Genomic DNA, 20,646 nt, shown 5'->3' on the forward strand with positions numbered 1-20,646 from the left:
AAAGTAGATTTTTATTTATTTATTATTTTTTTTATTTTTTATTAGTTGGAGGCTAATTACTTCACAACATTTCAGCGGGTTTTGTCATACATTGATATGAATCAGCCATAGAGTTACACCAAAGTAGATTTTTAAATCAGCAACCACCAGCTTCATCAAGTCTTCCCTTGACCAGGCACAATGGGTCTGTCATTTGGGTTATTTAGCCATCAAGAACTTCCTTGTCGCAAGTAATAAACAGATAATAAAGCAGAAGCATTTATTATTTGTTACTTGTGACAAGGAAGGAGACAAGGAGATAGTTCTCAAAGCACTGTGTCCCTGGGGGCATTTTTAAGTTAAGCATGGAGTTAAGTTAAGCATGATCCTTATAATGAAGCAAAGGTTACCCTAGTTTGCCCAAAACTGCAAGTAAGTAGGCACTTGGTTACTTGCTCTCACAGTAGTATCTTTTGACTGGAATGCACTGCTACCTTTTTGGAACATCTAGTGGCTGCAACTTTCTGCAAAACAAAACTCACTGGTTTAAACCCATCCTATCCCTACTGCTCCCTAGCTAACACCCACCACCAGAGTGTAGATTATGCCCACTTCCTGGCGATGTCCACTTGGGTTCTCTTGTTTCATATGTATTCAGTTTTCTCTCCCATAAATTTAATTTAAAGTTTTTAAAAAAATTTATGTAATGTATAACCAAAGATCCTCAGACTGGAGAGGCAGACGTTTCCTTAGGGTAATACACTAACGTGGGCAACCATGAAAATCAAATAAGATACAAAGTGTCAGTACAACCCCTCCCCCCAACACATACACAGTCTGAAAGGGGAGGTTGTGGTCATTATAAACGTCCTCATGTCCACATTCAAAGCCAGAATGACTTTATTCGTTTCCGGTTTAAGGGAACCTTATAAGTTTGAGTTCAGTTCAGTTCAGTCGCTCAGTTGTGTCCGTTTAAGGCAATATAATTCAAATTTAAATTAAATTTAACTGCATGCATGCATGCATGCACGACAGAGGATGAAATGGTTGGAATGGCATCACCAACTCAATGGACATGAGTTTGGGTAAACTCCGGGAATTGGTGATGGACAGGGAAGCCTGGCGTGCTGTGGTTCATGGAGTCGCAAAGAGTCGGACACGACTGAGTGACTGAACTTTCAGTCACTTCAGTTGTATCCAACTCTTTGTGATCCTATGGACTGTAGCGTGCCACACTCCTCTGTTCATAGGACTCTCTAGGCAACGATACTGGAGTGGATTGCCATGCCCTCCTCCAGGGGATCTTCCCAACCCAGGGACTGAACCTGTGTCTCCTGTGTTTCCTGCATTGCAGGCTGTTTCTTTACCCACTGAGTCACCTGAGAAGCCCTAAATTTAATTTCTCAAGCTAAATTTAATGTAACATAATTGAATTTGGATTTATTCATGCATGCAATTTGCTTTAAAATAATATTAATTTAATGTATGAAATTCAATGTCTTACATATTATTTAATTCCAATTTAATTTTAGTTCAATTTATTATATTACATTTTATTTAATATGGTTTAATTTAATTCATCCAAACTTAATTTTACTTATTTAAATTTTAATTCAAATTCACCTTAATTCATTAAACTAAAATTTAATATCATTGACTAAATTTATAGTCAATTCTATATTTTTGAAATATTTTTTATTAAAACATGATTTAATTATTAAATTAAATATTTATTTATTTAAATGATTTGTTTATTTAATTTTTAAAAAAGTGAAAAAACAGAAATTACCCCCATGATAAATGAAAAAGAGCCGTCAGTACAGATCCTACAGATATTGAATAGAGAATATTATTCACACATCTATACCAACTTATATTTGACAACTTAGATAAAATGGGCAATTTTCTCATCTTTAGCAAGACAATTTACCAAACTAACAAAGAAATAGAAAATATGAGTAGCCATATTGATATAAAATTATTTGAATTTATGATTAAAGACCATCCCACAAAGAAAGCTTCAAGTCCAGATTAGTTCACCAGCAAATTCTGTCAAATATTGAAGGTGGAAAGACAGTAATCCTAAATAAATTTTTTGAGAAAACAGGAGAAGAAGGAATATTCCCAATTCCTTTTGGGAATCATTTCTCTGACACCAAACTAGAAAAAGACATTACAAGAAAGGGAAATAATAGACAAATATATCCCATGAACATAAATGCTGCAAAATCTGAGAAATGGTCTCCAAGAGACCACCTTTATTTCTGACATCATTGCAGGGTTTAAGGGTTCCCCAAGACCATGTTTACTTTTGACACCAAATGCAAATCTAGGGATCCCCAACTAATTTGCAAGAAGGACTTACCAAACTCACTGAAAGTTGTTACACCCAAAGTTATCCAGGAAGAAGATACAGATTAAAATCAGTCACAGGATAGAGTCCAGGAGGGTTCCAAATGCAGGGCCTCCAGTGATCCTCTCCCTGAAGAATCACGGACAGGCTTAGCTGCTCCCAGGGACGATATATGACAATATGCATGGAATTGCCAACCAGAGACGCTCACCTGAGCCTTGGCATCCAGAATCTTTACTGTGGTTCTATTACATAGACACTGCTGACTGCCCATGTGCCTGATCTCAGTTTTTAACCCCTTAGGAGGTTGAGCTAATACCATGTGACCCAAAGTCCTTATCCTAAATGACATTGCTAGACTTTGTGACATGGCCAGCCCCAACCTAAATTACTATATTGACTATCAGTTCAGTCAGTTCAGTCGCTCAGTCGTGTCCGACTCTTTGCAACCCCATGGACTGGAGCATGCCAGGCCTCCCTGTCTATCGCAAACTCCCAGAGTTTACTCAAACTCATGTCCATTGAGTCAGTGATGCCATCCAACCATCTTGTCCTCTGTTGTCCCCTTCTCCTCCTGCCTTCGATCTTTCCCAGAATCAGGGTCTTTTCAAGAGAGTCAGTTCTTCAAATCAGGTGGCCAAAGTGTTGGGGTTTCAGCTTCAGCATCAGTCCATCCAACGAATATTCAGGACTGATTTCCTTTAGGATGGACTGGTTGGATCTCCTTGCAGTCCAAGGGACTCTCAAGAATCTTCTCCAACACTACAGTTCAAAAGCATCAATTCTTTGGTGCCCAGCTTTCTTTATAGTCCAACTCTCACATCCATATACGACTACTGGAAAAACCATAGGTTTGACGAGATGGACCTATATTGACTATTTGAATAGTGACTAAAATATCCCCAGGCAAACAAAGACATTCCTGTGAGGAATAACACTGATAGGCTTAGATATTGCCACCCAAAGCCAAGTAGGGCAGAAGGCAGACCTCTCTTTGTTTAGTCATTAAGTCATGTTGACTCTTTTGTAATATTTGTAAAATGTAGTATTATTCCATTACATAAAAGAATGAAGTACTCATATACCATGCTATAACATGCATGAACCTTGAAAACACTGCAAAATAAAAGAGGAAACAAACAAAAAGTCACATATTATATGATTCCATTTATCTGAAATGTCTAGAATAGGCAAATCTGTAGTGACATAAAGTAGACATCCTTGTTTTGTTCCTGCCCTGAGGGAAAGTATTCAGTCTTTTATCATTAAGTATGATGTTAGCTGTGGGCTTTTTTGGACCTTTTATCAGAATGATGAAGTTCCCTACTATTGCTTGTGTGTTAAGTGTTTTGTTTTTTGAATCATGAAAGGCTGTTGCATTTTGTCAAATGCTTTTCTGTGTCTGTAGATGAGATTAATATTCTATAAATATTGATTTTTAAAGATTGATTTTTTTAACGTTAAGCCGTGCTTGCATTCCTGAAATATACCCCACCTGATCATTGTGTATGATCATTTTATATGTTGCTGGATTTGATTTGCCAGTAATTTATTGAGGATATTGTTTTATACTCATAAGATATCTTGGTCTGCAGCTTTATTTTTCTGTGATATTTTTGTCTGGTTTTGGTATCAGGGTAATGCTAGCCTCTACTTCTGATGAGTTGGAAGTGTTACTTCCTCTTCTACTTTTTTCTGAAGAGTTTGTGAAGACTTGATATTAATTATTCTTTAAATATTTGATAGAATTCACCAATGGAGTCATTTGTGTTGGGCTTTTCTTAGTGGGAAGTTTTAAAATTACTAATTTAATCCTTTTGCTTGTCATAGGTCTACTCAGATTTTCTATTTCTGTTATAGTCATATTTTGTAGTTTGTGTCTTTCTAGGAACTTGTCCATTTCATCTAAGTTATCTAACTTATTGGCAGTGATTTACACTATTTTAAAAAATAATCGGTTACTTCAGTAAAGATGGTATTTCATTTTTGATTTTAGTAATTTGAATCAATCTTCTGTGTTTTTCCTCCTGGTCATTCTAGCTAATTCATCATTTAAAATACCTTTTCGAAGACCTAACTCTTTGTTTTTTGCATCTTTATTTTATTCATTTGCACTTTAATCTTTATTAGAGTTCCTTCTGATTGCAGTGGGCTTAATTTTCTTTCCTTTACCTATTTATTTTAAGCTAAATAACTAGGCTGTTTATTTGAGTATAATGGACTCTAAAAATAGAAACTAAGCAAATGAACAATCAAAAGTCAGTTTTCCAGCAAAGCACACAATAAGATAGGCAGTAATGTGGGAATTCTAGAAGCATACCTCCAACTGATAGAAACCTCAGCCTCATGGTTGAGTAGGGGAATAAAAGATTATATATGATCTTTTTATGTGTTTGATAGGGGTTGTGTTGAACTGGTAGATCAGTTTGGGCAGGTCAACACAACCCTTATCAAACCCTGTCAAAATCCTACCTTACTTCTTTGAAAAATTAAACAAGCTTATGGAAATTTAAGGAATTCAGAATATCCAAAACAATATTTTCCAAGAATAACAAAATTGTTTGACTCACAAATTCCTGCTTAACAGGGGCTTCCCTGGTGACTCAGTCGGTAAAGAATCTGCCTGCAATGAAGCAGATGGCCTTCAGCGCAGGGGACCCGGGTTCCATCTCTGAGTCTGAAAGATCCCCTGGAGAAGGAAATGGTAACCCACTCTAGTATTCTTTCCTGGTAGATCCCATGGACACAGAAGCCTGGTGACTATAGTCCATGGGGTTGAAAGAGTCTGATATGACTTAAACGTTTTTCCTCTACAAACACAGGATGTCATTCTTTCCTCTTAACAAGAGTCCTGACTGCAGATCCCCCTGGGCAGGCTGGGCATAGGAACTGGAGGCGGCTTGGACAAGTGTCTGGAAGGTAGGGCCCAAGTCATTAACTCCCTTCTTTTTCCCCTTCCTCCTCCCATGTCTAGCTCCCTGCCCTCCAACTCCTCAATTGCCCGGGTCGCCAAGAGAAGAGTGTTATGCCTTTCACCTCCCAGTGTCCCAGAAAGCCAGAAAGTTGTCTTTACATTTTCAGAGTTCCGGGTACCTTCAGCCGCCGCCGCCTTGGCAGGATGCCTCAAATCACAGCGACCAGTGAGTGAGGAGTGCTTCCTGGAGCGGCGTCCTGGTTGCCCCGGGCTACCCACTGCGCGCGGTTTGCACCTGGCCGGAAGTGGGCCACGTGACCATGGCAACGTAGGACGCCGAAACCAGCTACTTCCTCTCGGTTGAGGCGTCGAGATTCTCTACTCCACCTCTCTGGATATTTTCCAGTTTCTGCTAGGAAGGCAAACTATGTAGTATGCCATTCCTCTTGGAAAAGTTGAAGGTCAAAATACAACTCTAATTGATACAGCTAGTTGTATCTTATAATGGGAATAAAGGGTTGGTTACATGCCATCTGATCCTAAGAGTGCACAGTTCAGGCTTTCTTAGCACGTCGGGAAGACGTCTGTGATTTTTGTTATTTATTGTACTGGATTAAAATGGCGGCGGGGGGCAGGAGTGCCCCTCCCGATCAGGCGAAGGAGAGCGAGGTCATGGTAGTGGCCATGGCCCTTCCGCCGCCTCCCGCAGCACCCGTGGCCCTGGCCGCGCCGGGTCCCTTCTGCTGCCTGCTGCTGCCGCGGCTTTGGCATCGGCGGCAGCGGCCCCAACCGGAGACCCCGGGCACTCCTAGAGCTCCTCATCCCGCCAAGGAGCCCCGAAAGTCGAGTCCCGCGTGAGGTCTGTCCGCCCTCTGCAGTCGTCCAACCTCGGAAGCCCTTCTTGGGAGGGTGGGTTTTCATAATGGAAACCCTGTATCCCTCGGCGATCAAGGCCTCAGCTCAGCAAGAGGCCGGTGCTGTCCCAGAGCCCGGCACTCCCCTGGGGAGACTTCGCCATACGCTACCCACCGCCAGGGTGAGCTACCCACCTACAGGGTGACTCTCAGCCGTGCCCCAGGGACGGGGTGGGGCCCCTGCGTCTTCCTGGCCGGGTCTGAAGACGGCTGCTGGGCAACCTTCACTCCCACGGGGAAACCCGTGTCGACATATGGAGAATGTAACTAAGCTACATTAGGAGGTATTGCTGCCTCCTCGTCCATTTTGTTTGGCCAAGCGTGTTTGCAGAGACCTTAAACTGACACCAGGCCCCTCACGCAAGCACGCACCCTCTATGGCAGCTACGGAGTCACAAGCAAACGTAAGTTCCTGAAATGCCTTCCCCAACAGCTCTTGTGATCAACAGTCTCTCCCGCATCCCAGCGCCTGGATGCCTTATGCACCCCTTAGATAGACCTACTGTGGCTTACCAAAACTCTGGTCTGAATGGGTCACTGGGACCCTATCCTAGGAAGCCCAAAGCACTCCACCCAGGGACCCTTATGATAAAGGCATGTGCCCCACATCCTGCCTCTCTGCACCCTGTCTTGACCTGAAGACCACTGGAGAGACGAAGGTCCTCCAGGACCTGTGAGTAATAAGCTTATCTATTTTAATTACTCTTGTGGTCCTGTTACCACCATCCTGCTCCTATACTCCACTTGTGTGTGTGTTAGTCGTTCAGTCGTGTCTGACTCTTTGCGACCCCATGGACTATAGCCCACCAGGCTCCTCTGTCCGTGGGATTCTCCAGGCAAGAATACTGGAGTGAATTGCCATGCCCTTCTACAGGTGTGTGTGTGTTAGTTGCTCAATTGTGTCCGACTCTTTGTGGCCCCAGGTACTGCAGCCCGCCAGGCTCCTCTGTCCATGGGATTTTCCAGGCAAGAACAGTGAAGTAGGTTGCCATTTCCTTCTCCAGTGGATCTTCCCAACTACAGGGGATCTTCCCAACTCAGGAATCGAACCTGGGTCTCCCACAGTGTGGGCATTCTTTACCATTTGAGCTACCTGGGAAGCCCTATACTCCACTTAACAAATGTTAATTTAACAAAGGCACAAGATTGGTGGCATAAGACAGGAGCCCATGACCAAACCACTCTCATCCTCCTCAAGGACTCAGCCCTGTACCCCTACCTAGGAAGAGCCAGATCACAGAGCCCTGGTCCAGCCAGTTCGTGTACAGGTACGGGTGGTGTGAAGAGCATGCTGCCTGGGACCTGGGTCACCCTCAGTAAGCCAGGAAGTGCATCATGGGCCCCTGGGGACCGTGACACCAGGAGGAGCAGGAGTCTGAGAAAACCTGCTGCCTTGGCAGGCTGGGGTTTGCAGCCCATCAGGAGCAGGGGTCACCTGGACATGTTGTAGGAAGGGAGGTTGCCCTCCAGGGCCCAAACTGGGCTCTTGTCTAACACTTGGAAATGCATTGTCCAAGGAGACACACATGCTGACAAAGCGAGAGATTTTTCTGGGAAGGGGCGCCCGGGTGGAAAGCGGGAGGGTGAGGGAACCCCGGAGGAGCGCTCTGCCTTGTAGTTCGAAGTCTCAGGCTTTATGGTGATGAGATTAATTTCGGGTTGTCTCTGGCCAATTATTCTGACTCAGGGTCCTTTCTGGTGGCATGCATATCACTCAGGCACAATGGAGTCTAGCCAGAAGGTTTCTGGGAGGTTGGTAGGACAGGCGGACGGGTGTCTCCTGTCTCCTTTTGACCTTTCCTGAATTCTTCGCGTTGGTGGTGGCTTGTTAGTTGTGTGTTCCTTACCAGGATCTTCTGTCATAAAATAACTCATGCAAATGGTTACTGTTATGCCTGGCCAGGGTGGGCGGTTTCAATCCGTGTTTCCCCTAACAGCCAGGGGACCTGAGGCTGCTTCCTCAGGTATCTGACTGTCAGCCTGTATCCTCATTGCCCCTGTGGTTCTTGAGTACTGGGATAGATAGAGAAACCTTTTCAGCATAGGGAGATCTGCTGGAGGCTGCTGTGTGACAATTGTTCTCTCCCCGGCATGGCCTTTCGCACCACAACTGAAGTAGAAGTTACCACCACTTGCCAAATTTTTTTTTTCCCCTAGTATTGTGATATGACTTTGTTTTCTTCCTGTGTCCCCGAATTACCCTTTCCTCCTCCTGATGATTTAGGAAGATAAAACCAATGTTTGCAATTTTCAGACTGCTTATGGTAGGCATGTTACAATACCATGTTATGGCTCTGTTTTGTGCTATTTTAGAAACTGTAATCGCCGTGGCTGATTCATGTCAATGTGTAACAAAAACCACTACAATAATAAAAAAAAAAAGAAACTGTAATTGTCCCAACATTCTTTTGGTTTCAAGCATAGGTGGGAACTGTGTGAAAACAAAACAGAGAAACCACGCCCCCCCCCCCAAATTCTTGTGTAATGTTTTTGAAATTGTTTGAAATAATTTTTTAGTGTTTTACCTTAATATGGACAGTGTTTTTGTTTACATTTCAAAAAACAAATGTACCCATAAAACATTGTATTTTTTGTTCTTAAATGTATTATGTAATCTTTATGAATTTATAATATATGTGTTTATATTTGCTCATTATATAAAGGATTTTCCTTTATATAATATATAAAATTATATATTATATATATAATATATAGGGGCTTCCTTGATAGGCTCAGTTGGTAAAGAATCTGCCTACAATGCGGGAGACCCCAGCTCAATTCCTGGGTCTGGAAGATCCGCTGGAGAAGGGATAGGCTACCCACTCCAGTATTCTTGGGCTTCTCTTGTGGCTCAGCTGGTAAAGAATCCGCCTGCAATACGGGAGATCTGGGTTCAATTCCTGGGTTGGGAAGATCCCCTGGAGAAGGGAAAGGCTACCCACTCCAGTGTCTTGGCCTAGAGAATTCCGTGGACTGTGGTCGAGAAGAGTAGGCAGCGACTTTCACTTTCTTTCAAATGTATTATGTAATCTTTATGAATTTACAATATATGTTTACATTTGCTCATTATATAAAGGATATTTTGAAAACTCATTTGTAATACTACAAAGAAGAATGGCAAATACAAAGGTTATTGTTTTGATTTCATGAATGTTTTCCTTTGATTTGACAAATATGGGAGAAGAGGATTTTTTTTCTACCATTAAGTTGCCTGCAGCATATCAGTCTCATAATCTGAAGGTCCTGAGTCTGAACCTCAGAGGGGGCAACGCAAAGCTTTGGGCTTCCCAGGTGGCGCTAGGGACAAAAAATATGCCTTCCAGTGCAGGTACAGGCTTGATTCCTGGATCAGGAAGGTCCCCTGCAGAAGGAAATGGTAACCCATTCCAGTATTTTTGCCCCCACGAACAGAGATCCTGGCAGACTACAGTCCATGGAGTCACAAAACAGTTGGATATGACTTAGCGACTAAACAGCAAATTACTGATTCACTTTGCTGTACAGTGGAAACTAACACAACATTGTAAGTTAACTACATTAAAAATTAATTAAAAAGAGAAAATCCCAAAGAATTCACAAAAATAAGCTACGAGATCTAATAAACAATTTAACCAAAGTTGCAAGATGTGGTACGAGATCAACTTTTTAATGTGATCAAGTGCATCTATTAAAAAGCCTATAGCGAAAACATCACACTTAAATAGTGAATGACTGAATGCTTTCTCCTTACGACTGGGAGCAATGTAAGGTTGTCTACTGTTGGGAAAGGCAGTCAAGTGCAGCTTCTTGCCCCTTGCACAGTTGCATAAGAGTGACCTTGGGTCTGGAACATTTCTTAGCAAAGAGACAAAGAGCCCTCACAGCCTGAGCTAGGCATATTGCTTCGGGAATATCTTTCCCTGATCCGGACTTAACGTGTACTTCTCTGTTCTGTTTATGGGTGTGTGTCCTATGGCACCTGGCTAACCCCATTGCTGTATCTGTTCCTGGAGGGGAGGTAAGGGGGTCCTTCAGCTGCAGCATAAGAGGGGGTGTGCAGACCATCTTCCGATATCAGCGGCTGGGAAAACCCTGCTGACCATGAGGGATGACATTCAACTGTTGAAGCTGGTCTTGCTCTGTCTCTTCTCTACATGAGGAAAGCGGTGTTCCATTCAGCACCTATGTGAGGCGTGTCTTTCTCTGCTACCCTGACACCTGCACCCCATGCAGGACTGACACCCTGGAATTGTTGTTGCTAGGCAATGGGTGTCACTTGTTTGACATCTGCTCTCTCCTCTCCTGTTACACATCATACTTACACCTACTCAGTAAAATGAGACAAGAGAAAGAAGCAAAAGGCATACAGATTGGAACAGAAGAAATGAAACTTCCCCTTTTCTCAAACAACTTGATTTTCTACATAGAAATTAAAAAAGAAAAACTTAAAAGAAAAAAGCTCCCAGGACTTGTAAATACTTAGTTATGCTGCAAGATACAGGGTCAATAGACAAAATGAATCATATGTCCATATGAACATCACAGTAATTTGAAACCAGAAAAATTCAAATAATACCATTTAAATAACTTCAAAATAATGAAATGTAGCGATAAATCTAACAAAATATTGTGCTGTGTCTGTATGCTGAAATCTACAGAACACTTATGGAAAAATAAAAGAAATATAATTAAATGGTGAGGCATGTCAGGTATATGGATTAGATGATTCAGTATATTTAAGATGTCAGTCATTCCATAGTTGAATGACAGACTTTACACAATTCTATTCAGAATATCAGCAGAATTTTCAGTGTATATATACACAAGTTGATTTTAAATTTTTATAGAAACTTAGGAACTAGAATACCTAAAATAATTTGTAAAAGAAGAAGAAATTTGGTGGGTTCACACGACTTCACTTTAAAATATGAAACTTCAGTGATCAAGGCAGTATGGTATTAGTGAAGGGATAGGCATCATGCAACAGAATAGAAAGTCCAGAAATAGATTCATTCAAATTAGACCAATTGACTTTTTGCAAGGTTACGATCACAATTTGATGGAGAAAAGATAGTATTTTCAACAAATAATGTTGGAACAATCGGACACCCACCTGTAGAGACAGAGAGAACTCCAACCCCAACCTCACGCTTAATACAAAAAGATACTGAAAATTTGCCATATATCTGAATGTAAAGCATGGAGCTATAAAGCTTCTAGAGAAAACATAGGAGAAACATGGGAGGAAAATCTTCATGACTTGCAGTTAAGCGAACGGTTCCTAGACACGTCATCAAGTGTGATCCATTAAATGAAAAATAGATAAGCTGGAATTCATAAAAATTAAAAACTTTTGCTCTGTGAATGATGAAAAGGCAAGACAAAAGCTGGGAAAATATATATTTGAGAAACACATATCCAACAGAGGACATCTATCTAAAATGTATAGGAACTTTCAAAACTCAATAATAAGAAAAACTAAACAATCCAATCTTAAAATACAAGCAACAGAGTTTTTTCTTTTGGCTGTGTTGGGCTTTCATTGCTGTGTGTGGGCTTTCTCTAGCTGCGGCAAGCAGGGTCTGCTCTCTAGCTGTGGTGCACAGGCTTCTCTTGGTGTGGAGCATGGGCTCTAGGCCCTCGGGCTCAGGAGTTGTGGTGCTCGGGCCTAGCTGGCCCGCATCATATGAGGTCTTCCCAAACCAGGGATCGAACTAGCGTCCCCTGTACCACAAGGTGGAGTCTTAACCACCGGCCCACCAGGGAAGCCCTACAGGCAACAGATTTGAACAGACATTTCACCAAAGTCTAATTTCTCTGTGACATCTTTTCAGACATCAGTGTTTTACCTATATTTAAAAACGACAGGTTATCAATTTTGCAACGAATGTTACCTGCTGCTGCTGTTGTCATAAGATTTGATTTCCACGGTGGACATTGTGAACGGTGAACGTAGCTTTTCATCTAAGAGTGCTAACATTTTAAATAGCCATTATACATTTAAAGGGGAGATTGTGTTTTGGGGGTTAAGGTTGGTTTGGAGTTGGGATTGTGGTTAGGTATGGGTGAAACTCATAGTGAGTGAGGGAGGAGAAAACTCTGAGCAGGGGGTATTTACAGAGAATACTGGAAATGGTCCACATTCACCCCTTTTATTCTGGGAGCAGCACCTGGACCCTGTGTTTATTTCTGACAGGTGGAATAATGAGCATTTTCATTTTATTCTTTGTCCTTTTCTGTGTTCAAATTTTCAATTAAAAACAGGTGCTTCTTTTATAACAGAAAAAACAAGTATTAGCAAAGAAGATGATGCGTGCATGCTCAGTCGTGTATGACTCTTTGTGACCCCATGGACTGTAGCCCACCAGGCTCCTCTATCCAAGGGGATTTCCCCGGAAAGAATACTGAAATGGATTGTCGTTTCCTCCTCCAGGGGATCTTCCCAACTCAGGGATCAAACCTGCACCTCCTGCATTGGCAGGCGGATTCTTTACTGTCAGGCCACCTGGGAAGCCCTTACTCAGCTGTGTCCAACTCTTTGCGACCCCATGGACTGTAGCCTCCGAAGCTCCCCGGTCCATGGAATTTTCCAGGCAAGAGTACTGGAGAGGGTTGCCATTTCCTTCTCTAGGGGCTCTTCCAAACCCAGGGATTTAACCTGGGTCTCCTGCATTGCAAGCAGACGCTTTTACCGTCTGAGCCACCAGGGAAGCTTAACAAAGGAGATATAGAAGTTTAATGTCATCAACTTTCAGAGCAGGAGGACTGCGCATCTGTGGCCGCAGGGGCCTGAGTTTCTGTGAATGGGGCTGCCCTGCCATCTAGTGGCCATGTGGCATGGGAGCCTTCCAACCAGCATTTCCATAAAGAGAAAGTCTGTCTTTGAAGAAGGCAAAAAATATACCGTATTTTAGGTAAAACTTTGATTTGGTTGAGTTTTTAAAAAATGAATAAAAATGATTGATGTGGAAAACAAAGAGGGATGTAGACAGGCTGCTGTGAGCAAAGACACAGAGGGGATGAACTGCAGGGAGGGCCTGGCAGGGTCTGCGTGTCTTGGCAGGGGCCATGCCCCGGGGCCCGGGTGCATCCCTACGAGCAAGAGGTGCTGGGAGGTGAAGCTGAGGGGCAGGCAGGGCCCAGGTCAAGGGTGGACTCGGACATCAACTTCAGCATGTCAACAGTGCAGCCTGGAGACCCACCTCAATCACCACGCTCACTCCTGACCTCATCCCTGCCTCCCTGACGTGGATGCCCTCCCGTCGGTTGAATCATGATTCTGAATCTACTTTTGTAACCAATGACAAGTGTGAGTCAAATGATAGGAAGGAGAATGCTCTTACCAAACCCAAAGCTGCCGTGGATGGCCAGGATTCAGGGCAGAATAGAAGGGGCAGGACAACAGCGGAGCAAGACTCATGGAGCATAATCATGGTGAGGAGATCTGGGCCAGATAAACAATGGGGTGGATAGTGCAGAAATGCATAAGCGAGTGCCCTAATATAACCATATGTCCTGGCTGCCTTCTGCCTGCCCCTCAATACCCACTCTCCATGGTTTTCCATCCAGCCCTGGAGCCAGATGGCCTGACCTATATGAACTGCTTCAAGAGTTTCCTTTGCCTTCTGACTTCAGGAGTGGGGAGGGGAGGTGAACAGCTGGGCCCGGGCATTGAGGCAAAGGATATGGTAGAGGGACCCATGCTGAATACGAGGGGAAAGGCCAAGGGGGCAGTTTGGGCTAATGAGGTCCTGGAGCAGCCTCACTGGTATGTGGGGAAGGGGAGCAGAGCCACTCGATTGTAGAATGTGCACGACGGCTAAGCCGCGGATGGCGGAGGGCTGAGCTTTGCACCAGGCACTGGCGTGGTGCAGGCACACGCGGGCTGGTGGGGTTGTGCTGCTCACTGTGAACGCGGCAGGGAGCCTTCAACTGCGGCTCAGGTTCCTGAAGGCCTCAGGGTCTCAAACATCAGTAGTAACTGGGAGGGTAAAGGTGCTGGGCTTGGGTTTGTTGCCTCTCCTACAGCAGTATCACGATGCCTTGTGAGATATTTCTGATACAATATGACCATTTTCTATCCAGAAAGTTTATCTGAAAGTTTGGGGGGATATAGTAAATCCTAAATGTGTTCTGATTTCTGATAAATCTTTGAGGCAATGATGGAAAATCTTGCAATTTATTAAAAGCACCTTTGAAATGCATGAAAGTATCAGTTGCTCAGTCATGTCCAACTCTTTGCGACCCCATGGACTGTAGCCTGCCAGACTCCTCTGTGCATGGAATTCTCCAGGCAAGAATACTGGAGTGGGTTGCCACTTCCTCCTCCAGGGGATCTTCCCCATCCAGGGATCAAACCTGGGTCTCCCACATTTCAGGCAGATTCTTTACCACTGAGCCTCCAGGGAAGCCATGAACTATTATTAATTTAGCTTTAAATAAGGCTTACATGGGCTTCCAGGCGGTACTCGTGGTAAAGAACCCACCTGCCAATGCAGGAGACACAAGAGATGTGGGTTCGATCCCTGGGTCGGGAAGATCCCCAGGATCTTGGATCATGGCAACCCACTCCAGTATTCTTGCCTGAGAAATCCCACGGACAGAGGAGCCTGGCAGGCTCCATGGGGTCCTGAAGAGTCGAATACGACTAAAGTGACTTAGCATGAATGCACAAAGCTTCCACAAGATTTGTAAACATACCTGCTATACTGAATGTACTTCAGTATGTTTGGTTGCATCCACACAGAAGTTATCCAAAACATGGAAATTACTTCATTATATAGACTTGGACATCATAATGACAGTTAATAAAATGAAATTCTAATTATGTTTTCCTTTTCATTGCTAAGTTTTTCTTAAGGAAAAGAACTTTCAGAAGGTAAGCAAGAAAAACACTTGAGTGCCAGGAAATGAGAACATATTCAGCAAAATGAACACCTTGATATAAATGATACCCAAACAGTCTTTTTTGGCTTTCATGTGATCTATTATGAGAGATCTGACTGGCAGCTATTAATTTCCACAATTAATTGATCCTGGAAAATTTGGCAAGCCTTACTCTTCTCCAGTTCAAGAATTGGACAACTGCTCACTTTGTAAGTATCAATATGATAATATCTATTAACTGTTTTAAAAGCTTTGGGAAAAGCATCTGTCAAATAAAATAATCAGTTATATAACTTATTATAGTAGTTGATTTCAAATATTTATATGTAAATATCGATGCCTATTCTAAGAAATATTTTATGAAATTCACAAAGCATGTCAGTATGTGAGTGCCAGTGTCCTGGCTGCCTTCTGCTTGCCCCTCAGTATCCACGTTTTCCATCCAGCCCTGGAGCCAGGTGACCTGACCTATATGAACTGCTTCAAGAGTTTCCTTTGCCTTCTGACTTCAGGATGGATGTAGTCAACGGCAGTGGGAAGATCCACAGGTAGGAGGAGAGGGGAAGCAGGTGCTTATTCTCTCAGCTTCTTTGCTGCTGCACAGGGATGCTCCGAACCTAACCAGAGGGCGTTAGTCTTTGTGCTTAGAGGTACTAACTGGTCATTGAGGTTGTGAACCCCAGGAAAACTCACCATCATTTGTTACCTTCTATAATCTCTGGCTGCACATTGTGGACAGCTCTTTTTACTAAATCTCCTCCAATTATCCAATTCTACTCTTCCTTCTGATTCTTGCCGCTGCGGGGAGCAGCCTGAACCAAAAGGCTGGCTCTGGGAGCTGCCTTGATCCTCAAGGGTCTGTTCGCAGACATAGCTCTCTGTCCCGCCACCCCTCTGGAATTTATTATCCAAGTTAAATCTTAACAGAACATTAGTAAGCCTTGAATGCACACATGATGCAGATAGGCTTTGCACGACTGTCCTTAAGATAAATAGGATGCCTTTCTTATCCCTTGGCGCCATGAGAGAGCTCTGGTGATTGTTATCTTGAAGATGATGTACATGGGGAAGAATTTTCTTTGGGATGCCTCCTTCTTGGTTTAGTATAAATGAAGCTTAGAAGAATAAAGAGTCATCGCTGACTGCAGCGATCCTCTCGACCCCATCTGTTCTGTGTCTTTATTTCTTAGCCTAAAGGAACGCGTCGCATGTCGCGTTGCTCGTTGAAATCTTAGGCGGCTGGCATGCCAGGATATTGAATGATACAATGTAAAAGGTTATGTGCCTTATTTGATGCACCCTGACATTTTCCTTTCTTGTAGCCAATTTGCTTTTCACCTTAATGCTTAAAGAACTCTTTATATTTAAAGTTGAATAATTTGGGTATTTCTAGTTGTGGAGTATGTCTTAGTAAATTTGACTCAAATGAAATCTAGAGGCTTATCTTTTTTCCCCTATAGGTAATCACGTTTATTCCATCTTTTATAGTCTTCTGATCCATTTTTTGTGCACTTTACATTTGGGACACCAATTATCCTCATGTTAAATCATTTCTATCCTCTATTTTGTGGACTTTGTATTTATTTTCATTGTTTTCTTTTTCAACTGCATGTACTGTAATCATCTTAAGCTTTTCTTTTAACTTGACTTTCAATGATGTCTTTTCTATTTCTTGCTATTTGTATTATACTTCAATATACTAATTCTCTAATGCTGTTGTTTGGACCCTCAATTTATAAGTCTAATGCTCTCCTTACATCTTTTTCTTTTGTTTATGCTCATTCTCTTTTCCATGAGGTCTTATTTTTAATTAATTAATATGTATACAATTCCTTCCTTTCCTCTCTCTCTCTTTCATGAAAATGAGAGGTTTTCATGCCGGGGACTTTCCTTTCCTGCCTCTAAAGATACTGCATACTTTCTGTTGTTGTTCAGTCGCTAAGTCATGTCCCAGTCTTTGGGACTCCATAGACTGCAACGCGATAGGCTTCCCTGTTTTTCGCTATCACTATCACATACCCCTGGGCCTTTGTTAAGAGCAGCCTGGAGCCACAGAAACTGGGTCTTGACTGTAAAATTAAAAAATTATACATAGGATAAAGACTCAATAAAGAAAGAACACTAGGGTGAAAGTGTACGCTTTTTTCTTTCTCCTCTCTTCTCTGGTTTAAAAAATATGCCCCCCCTCCCCCCAGGTATAACTCATTTTGGGGTTTGAAACATTGTAAAAGTGAGAAGTTTGATTTTGGGGATGACCTCAGCTGCTATGACAAATGATGAGAATTGAGGAATAATCCCTGTGAGATCTGTATGACAAGTACATGCTTTGGATTTTAATCTTGTCAGTTGAAAATGGCTTTTAAAAACAAACCAAAAGGGAATTCCCTGCCTGGTGGCCAAGTGTTAAGACTTGATGCTTTCACTTCTGTGGGCCAGGGTTCAGTCCTTAGTTGGGGAACTAAGATCCTGCAAGCCATGGCGGACAGCCATAGATAGAGAAATAAATACCAAAGGGAAGTCAAAGGAATGTAGTTTAGTAGGAAATGTAAAAACATAATCTCCCTTGGGTGTAATAACTTCTTAAAAGGTGAGACTGTCCTGCGTGATTAGTGAGGCGTCTCAGAACACATCCCACATATTACAGTGGGCCTTCCCTCTTCTGAAAGGAAGGCCCATCAGCAGAAAGCTATGAACTTGTCCCCAAACTTACTGGACCAATTTGTCACTAGTCATTGGAATAAATATTTCCCAAGCTGCCTAGAAATGCAGAGTTCTATTGTTTAAAGAAATCTGTGATCTCTGTTCTACAGTGAAGACTTTCGTCAATTCTGATTTAGAGACATCTGGAGGTTAAGCTTGACACTTAACTGCAAGAGAAAGACAAGGAGAAGTACAAAAGTTACAAGTAAAGTCTTTTCTGTCAGAGTCAATTGGGTATGAAAAGCTTGGAATTCATAAATAGTCTAAAATTGTTCATGGGGTGATATGTCATGAGGGAATTAAATGATGATGGAAGTCTATAGGTTCAGAAACACAAAACATAGGAGCAAATGACCCCTGGCTCCTGGGAAGCAGCAGAGCATCATGGGAAAGAGGACCAGTTCGGAGGTCAGGGTCCCATTTTGCCATCTATTGACTTGGGCAAGTTATTTAATTATAAGTCTCTGTTTCCTCATCTGTAAAGTGCAGATCATAATCTAACTATTCATACATTTATTACAAAGGTTAAATAGGATAATATATGTAAAGTGCCTGAATTAGAATAAGTACCCCATAAATGTTAACTGATGTTATTGTTGTCATTATTTTTCCCTGAAGACTAGAGTTCACATTACTTTTGCTCATATTTCTTGCAAGGAACAGTCTAGCAATTTCTTACATCTTGCTCTTTCCATATTTTTTTCCTCTTGGATATATGTGGTCATAACTCTGAAGAAGACAGGTTTTTGTTTTGTTTTATATCTCCCTGTCCCCATTGTTTCATAAATGTTGCTAGATTTTCCTTTGAGAAATTACCTCTGTCCTACTCTGAGACTTTGTACGGTAAAGCTGTCCTGGCTTCTAACTCCAGGCTGTCTAGTGAATCAGACCATTTCAAATAGACTGATTGACTCAGGAGTGAGTAGATGACCCAAGTCAGGCTGATGAGATTCAGTCCTGAGGTTTTTGCTAGATCTCTTAGGAAGGTGAGAACTGCTAACCCACAGGGTATAAATCTGGAGATACCAGTGGTCATCATAGGGAACAGGCCGCCTGAGAATGGAACCGACACGGAGGAACACATAACCGAGAGATGGAGTGGTTTCCTAAAGGTATGAGTACCTGGGTTCAGCTGTAACTAAACACACACACACACACACACACACACACACACACTTACTTCACAATTTTATAAGCCAAATAAAATCTTTTTCTTGCCTAAGTCAGTTTGGATTGAATTTCTGTCATTGCAGCTGGAGTCCTGCCAAATCCCAGAGAGAAATCAGAAGTAAGCAGTATGATCCAATCGCTCATTTTTGTATTTTTTCCCCACATTTTCCCCTTCTCTTGTATTCAGTGCCTTCAGGCTGTCTTCTTGTTCATTTTTTTCATGGGAAATAATCTGATAATGTTTGTCCTTGATGCTGCAGGGTGAATTTCTGTCATTATGTTATTTTTTGTAGAATTGACATTTTAAGCTGTACATTTAGCCCTACAATGAATGGCTTTGATCCTGCTATAGGAATTTAACTCTAAATAAGAAGGTGTTTCCTGATCAAAAGAGATTTAAGAAATGTATCAACCAAATAACAATTTGTAAATCTTGTTTGAATTCTATTCAAAAAAACCAACAGTTTTAAAAAATAAACACTTTTTAAAAAATTTCTATCTTTAGGAGATAAACATGGAAATGTTTTTCGGTGAAAAGATACCTTTGAGATATGTTTCAGAATAATCTGGGAGGCAAGGGGTGGGAGGAGATGAAGTATAGCTGAAACAATATTTACTATAAATTAATAGTGGTCAAAACCCGATCATGGGTTGAGCATAGGGTTAATTGTATTCTCATAATTGTATATGTTCAAAATTCTCCATAATAAAAGACTTTTAAAGAGTAATAAGTAGAAATGGCCAAGGCAGCTGTTCACTGCCCCCAGAATCTTTCTCCTTCTCCCTTAGGAAAAGAACCCCTCTGTTGTTGAGGATGCAATGTAACGGTCCAGATTTTTTTTTTCAATTTTAATGATTTTTATTTTTCTAGTCTCCCTTGTAGATGTGAGTGACCAATGAATGGAAAGCAGATAGAACTCATTAGGTGTGTTTTCTAGGAATACTCTTTAAAGGTGCTGCTTCAATTAGTTCTTTCTCAAAGAACTGAGAAAGGTACTGACAGTTATTTTGCATCACAGGAAAACTTCACATCAGAATGCATGATGCCATGGGGACGGTGGCGTGGAAAAGATAGACAGAACTTGGGTCCGTGATGACTGTGTAGCTGCCACACCAGCCCTGGGCAACTTTTCCTCTTTTTTTCAGAGAATTAAACTCTTTTTTTTTTTTTTTTTAATTTGCATTTGCCCTTACAGAGTTTGTTAACTCCACGAAAGAAGAGAGGATCTCTCAGTCTTATAGCTCACAAACTTGGCTGCTTTTTGGAAGTACCTGGTGAGCTTTGCTTTTAAAAATGTTAAGATTTGGACCCCACTTACAGTGTCCGAATTCATTGATTTAGGGTACAGCTTGGGCGCTGGAATTTGTAAAAGCTGCCCTGGTGATTCTAATGTGCGGCTAATTTGGTGACCCAGTGTAGAAGCTCGCGATTTGATCCCAAGCACTGGGCCCTGGCTTGTGACGGTCAGGATTCGGTGACCGACTGAGATCACTTTGTTACGACGCGGAGTCGGAGAGCTAAGTGTGTTGGTAGTCTTCGGCGCCAGAGCCAATCCAGCCCCACCTTTTCCCCAGATCGGCCCGGGCCCCGCCCCCGGCCCCGCCCAGCTGTGTCCCGGGATAAATGCGGAAAAGCATGAGCCCGCAGAGCGGCCTTCCGGGAGTGCGGCTGTGCGCCTGCGCGGCACCGAGTACGGGAGTGCGGCTGTGCGCCTGCGCGGCACCGAGTACGGGAGTGCGGCTGTGCGCCT

At 42.4% G+C, this 20,646-nt stretch overlaps 1 long non-coding RNA gene across 1 annotated transcript; it reads right to left on the minus strand.

Moving 5' to 3' along the window:
* Nucleotides 1-1,711: 1,711 nt before the first annotated feature.
* LOC133047493 (uncharacterized) lies at nt 1,712-5,535 on the minus strand. Its single transcript, XR_009690765.1, has 3 exons — nt 5,406-5,535; nt 4,903-5,021; nt 1,712-3,448 (listed from the first exon to the last, which is right to left on the minus strand). It is a non-coding gene; the product is annotated as an uncharacterized LOC133047493 (long non-coding RNA).
* Nucleotides 5,536-20,646: the final 15,111 nt, after the last annotated feature.

This window comes from Dama dama, chromosome 27, assembly GCF_033118175.1.
Source record: "Dama dama isolate Ldn47 chromosome 27, ASM3311817v1, whole genome shotgun sequence".
Taxonomy (NCBI): Eukaryota; Metazoa; Chordata; class Mammalia; order Artiodactyla; family Cervidae; genus Dama; species Dama dama.